Here is a 5,640-nt window from a genome sequence, read left to right on the forward strand (position 1 = left end):
GAGAGCGACTGGGGGGGGAAGAGAGAGCGACTGGGGGGGGAAGAGAGAGGAGCGACTGGGAGGGAAGAGAGAGCGACCTGGGGGGAAGAGAGAAAAGCGACTGGGGGGGAAGAGAGAGAGCGACTGGGGGGGAAGAGAGAGGGCGGACTGGGGGTGAAGAGAGAGAGGCAAACTGGGGGGGAAGAGAGAGAGCGACTGGGGGGGCGAAGAGAGCGACTGGGGGGGAAGAGAGAGAGCGACGGGGGGGAAGAGAGAGAGCGACTGGGGGGGTAATGAGAGGAGAGAGCGACGGGGGGAAGAGAGAGCGACTGGGGGGGGAAGAGAGAGAGCGATTGGGGGGGAAGAGAGAGAGCGACTGGGGGGGAAGAGAGAGAGTGGACGGGGGGAAGAGGGAGAGCGAATGGGGGAAGAGAGAGAGCGACTGGGGAGGGAAGAGAGAGAGTGACTGGGGGGGGAAGAGAGAGGAGAGTGACTGGGGGGAAGAGAGAGAGCGACTGGGGGGGAAGAGAGAGAGCGACTGGGGGGGGAAGAGAGAGAGAGTGACTGGGGGGGAAGAGAGAGAGCGACTGGGGGGGGAAGAGAGAGCGACTGGGGGGGGAAGAGAGAGAGCGACTGGGGAAGGGGGGAAGGGAAGGGGGGGAGAAGTGGGGGGAAGGGCGGGAAGGGGGGGGGAAGGGAAGGGGGAAGAAGGGGGGGAAGGGGGAGAAAGGGGGGAAGGGGGGAGAAGGGGGAAGGGGGAAAGGGGGGGCAAGGGGGGAAGAGAAGGGGGAAGGGGGGGAAGAGGGGGGGAAGAGGGGGGTAAGGGGGAAGGAGTGGGAGGGAAGGGAAGGGAGAGAGAGCGTGACTGGGGGGAAGGGGAGGGGGGAGGAGGGCGGAGGAGGGGGAGGAGGGGGGGAGGGGGGAGTGGGGGAGGGGTGAGGGGGGGGAGGGGGGAGGGGGGAGGGGGTGGGAAGGGGAGGGGGAGGGGAGGGGGAGGAAGGGGAGGGGGAGGGAAGGGGGTGAGGGGAAGGGGGAGGGAGGGAAGTGGAGGGGAGAAGGGAGGGAGGGGAGGGGGCGAGGGGAGTGGGAGAGGAGTGGGAGGGGAGAGGGGAGGGGGTGGAGGAGGGGGGGGGAGAAAAGGGATGGCAGGAGCCAGCAGACCCTGTCCCCTCTGCCGGCGATGGCTCCACTGAGCTCTGTGCCGCCCCACGCACTGACATGCCGAGCGCAGCGCCCCGGTGAGGCCCGAGCCCTGCCCTCCCGAGGCCGGGCCTGAGACGGCCGATTGCGGCTGGCAGGGGCCCGGTTGCCTTGGTAACCCTCCTCCCCTCTCCACCTCCCGATCTCCGGGAGTGGGCCTGAGCGGCCGATTGCGGCTGGCGAGCCCGGTTTTGCTGGGGTAACCCCTCTCCGCTCCCCCTCCCCTCCTGAGCCCCGCCCCTCCCCCCGAATGAAGAATGAGGAGCTTGCAGTGAGCCCAGCCAGCCTTTACCAAGATGGCTGGCCGCTGGTTCGGAATTGGGCCCAGCGGGGGTGGGCGGCGGGTGGAGGTTGAGGGGTGGGCGGAGCTTGCCACAAAACAATTGCCTAGAGTCCAGAATGGCTGGCAAACAGACGCCCAGCCTTCGAGGCCTACCTGCAAAAACGGGGAAAGGTAGGAAAAATTAATGAGATTAGATAAAAGATTTAGAAAGTAATTAACTTTTTTTAAAAAAAAATATGTGATTTTAAAAGCAACGTTTTTTTTTAAAGATGCAGAAAGTGGGAAAAAGAAATGAAAAGTTTTGGAATCAAGATGGCGGTGGACCTCACCTTGGTTCAGATCGATAAGGCCCCGCCCACACATGCACCGATTGGTCGACCGTCAGGTCACCGAAGCGTTAGGATTGGTCAATCGTCCCCATCACTGGACTCTAGGAGGGCCCGCCCGCACGCGCCAGGAACCCGCCCCCGCCACGCAGCGATTTGGTCGACCGTCGGGGTCGCTCGACCATATGATTGGTCGACCTTGATGTCACTCTATTGCTAATGAGCAGATAATGAGATGCTAATGAGTGGAATTTTGAACGTTTTTTGGATACCGCGGGCGCAATTTTTTGTCTCGCCGAAACGTAAAAAATGCTTACGACCCGTTCCGGTATCGTAAGCTTTCCTTTGATGTAACGCACATGTAGGTACGCTCTATAACTTTAGAGTGTATAGCCGGACAGACACACCGAAGGACAAACAGACAGACAGACAGATGTATCCTTTTTATATATATAGAGACTAGCTGAGGGGTGCCCTGCGGTTGCCGAGGCTTTCTTGAGGGCATGTTTGTTGTTGGAAGAGAGAGGACAGACAATACAACATGGCTGAATACCTGACCATGGTAAAGGATAGCAAACTGAGAAAAACCTTGACAAGGTACAGACTTAGTGAACATAGCCTGGCGATCGAAAAAGGCAGACACAGACAGACCCGGCTGCCAAGAGAGGACAGGATATGCTCTCACCGCAGTCAGGGAGTGGTGGAGACAGAGAGGCACTTCCTCACAGCTTGTGGAAAATATCAGGGCATCAGGGAGAATTTCTACCAAAAATTCTCACAAATATTGCCCTGAATTCAGAAATTTGAATGACGACCAAAAAATCCCATACCTACTAGGGGAACAGGGGAAACTGTGTAACCTTAGCGGCACACTATGTTACAGCTTGCCATAAACAGAGGGACAACCAGTAAACCTAAGAAAAAGAGTATATACAAATTATACGAATGTATATTTATACACTCAGGGATATATCTGTTTATACACTGTATGAATAGATCTGCGTTTATGTGTTTCAACCATAAATGTTTTTTCGATGCTTTGGCAACATAAGATGTACCTTATCATGCCAATAAAGCGATTTGAATTGAATTGAATTGAATTGAGAGGGAGCGACTGGGGGGAAGAGAGAGAGGGAAGGAGAGAGAGAGAGAGAGAGGGAAGGAGAGAGAGAGAGAGAGGGAAGGAGAGAGAGAGACAGAGGGAAGGAAGGAGAGAGAGACAGAGGGAAGGAAGGAGAGAGAGAGAGAGAGAGGGAAGGAGAGAGAGAGAGAGGAAAGGAGAGAGAGGGAAGGAGAGAGAGAGAGAGGGAAGGAGAGAGGGGGTAAGGAGAGAGGGGAGAGGGGGAAGGAGAGAGAGAGGGGGAAGGAGAGAGAGAGGAGAGGGAAGGAGAGAGACGGGGTGAGAGAGAGAGAGACTGGGGGAGAAGAGAGAGAGATTGGGGGAGAAGAGAAAGAGAGAGAGATTGGGGAAGAGAGAGAGACTGGGAGTGTGAGAGAGAGAGAGAGAGAGAGACTGGAAGTGTGAGAGAGAGAGAGAGACTGCAAGTGTGAGAGAGAGAGAGAGGAGACTGCAAGTGTGAGAGAGAGAGAGAGACTGGGAGTGAGAGAGAGAGACTGGGAGTGTGAGAGAGAGAGAGAGGACTGGGAGTGTGAGAGAGAGAGTCTGGGGAGTGTGAGAGAGAGTGGGAGTGTGTGAGAGAGAGAGAGAGACTGGGAGTGTGAGAGAGAGAGACTGGGAGTCTGTGAGAGAGAGAGAGGGGAGTGAGAGAGAGAGAGAGAGTGGGAGTGTGAGAGAGAGAGAGAGAGACTGGGAGTGTGAGAGAGAGAGTCTGGGAGTGTGAGAGAGAGTGGGGAGTGTGTGAGAGAGAGAGAGAGACTGGGAGTGTGAGAGAGAGAGGACTGGGGAGTGTGAGAGAGAGAGAGAGGGAGTGAGAGAGAGAGAGAGAGTGGGAGTGTGTGAGAGAGAGAGAGAGACTGGGAGTGTGTGAGAGAGAGACTGGGAGTGTGTGAGAGAGAGAGAGAAGAGACTGGGAGTGAGAGAGAGAGAGAGGACTGGGAGTGTGTGCGAGAGAGAGAGAGGACTGGGAGTGTGTGAGAGAGAGAGAGAGATGGCGCAGTGGTGGAGACAGAGATGCACTTCCTCACAGCTTGTGGAAAATATCAGGGCGTCAGGGAGAATTTTCTACCAAAAATTCTCACAAAATATGCCCTGAATTCAGAAATTTGAATGACGACCAAAAAACTCCCATACCTACAAGGGGAACAGAGAAACTGTGTAACCTTAGCGGCACACTATGTTACAGCTTGCCATAAACAGAGGGACAACCAGTAAACCTAAGAAAAGAGTATATACAAATTATACGAATGTATATTTATACACTCAGGGATATATCTGTTTATACACTGTATGAATAGATCTGCGTTTATATGTTCAACCATAAATGTTTTTTCGATGCTTTGGCAACATAAGATGTACCTTATCATGCCAATAAAGAGATTTGAATTGAATTGAATTGAATTGAGAGAGAGAGACTGGGAGTGTGAGAGAGAGAGAGAGAGAGTGGGGAGTGTGAGAGAGAGAGAGAGAGAGAGAGTGGGAGTGTGAGAGAGAGAGAGAGAGAGTGGGAGTGTGGAGAGAGAGAGAGAGAGAGTGGGAGTGTGAGAGAGAGAGAGAGAGTGGGAGTGTGAGAGAGAGAGTGGGGAGTGTGTGTGAGAGAGAGAGAGAGTGGGAGTGTGAGAGAGAGAGAGAGGTAGTGTGTGTGAGAGAGAGAGAGAGTGGGAGTGTGAGAGAGAGAGTGGGAGTGTGAGAGAGAGAGTGGGAGTGAGAGAGAGAGAGAGAGTGGGAGTGTGTGTGAGAGAGAGAGAGTGGGAGTGTGTGAGAGAGAGAGAGAGTGGGAGTGTGAGAGAGAGAGACTGGGAGTGTGTGAGAGAGAGAGAGACTGGGAGTGTGGTGAGAGAGAGAGAGAGACTGGGAGTGTGAGAGAGAGAGAGTGGGAGTGTGTGAGAGAGAGAGAGTGGGAGTGTGTGAGAGAGAGAGGACTGGGAGTGTGTGAGAGAGAGAGAGACTGGGAGTGTGTGAGAGAGAGAGAGTGGGGAGTGTGTGTGTGGAGAGAGAGAGAGTGTGAGTGTGTGTGAGAGAGAGAGAGAGGACTGGGAGTGTGTGAGAGAGAGAGACTGGGAGTGTGAGAGAGAGACTGGGAGTGTGGAGAGAGACTGGGAGTGTGAGAGAGAGACTGGGGAGTGTGAGAGAGAGAGACTGGGAGTGAGAGAGAGAGAGAGGACCTGGGAGTGTGAGAGAGAGAGAGATTGGGAGTGTGAGAGAGAGAGATTGGGAGTGTGAGAGAGATTGGGAGTGTGAGAGAGAGAGAGATTGGGAGTGTGAGGAGAGAGAGAGATTGGGAGTGTGAGAGAGAGAGATTGGGAGTGTGAGAGAGAGAGATTGGGAGTGTGAGAGAGAGATTGGGAGTGTGAGAGAGAGAGAGACTGGGAGTGTGAGAGAGAGAGACTGGGAGTGTGAGAGAGAGAGACTGGGAGTGTGAGAGAGAGAGACTGGGAGTGTGTGAGAGAGAGAGAGATTGGGAGTGTGAGAGAGAGAGAGATTGGGAGTGTGAGAGAGAGAGAGATTGGGAGTGTGAGAGAGAGAGAGATTGGGAGTGTGAGAGAGAGAGAGATTGGGAGTGTGAGAGAGAGAGAGATTGGGAGTGTGAGAGAGAGAGAGATTGGGAGAGTGAGAGAGAGAGAGATTGGGAGTGTGAAAGAGATAGAGATTGGGAGTGTGAGAGAGAGGGAAATTGGGAGTGTGAAAGAGATAGAGAGATTGGGAGTGTGAGAGAGAGAGAGATTGGGAGTGTG

The sequence above is a fragment of the Somniosus microcephalus genome, chromosome 4 (assembly GCF_052327205.1).
Source record: "Somniosus microcephalus isolate GS21.2 chromosome 4, FLI_Smic_1.0, whole genome shotgun sequence".
Classification (NCBI taxonomy): domain Eukaryota; kingdom Metazoa; phylum Chordata; class Chondrichthyes; order Squaliformes; family Somniosidae; genus Somniosus; species Somniosus microcephalus.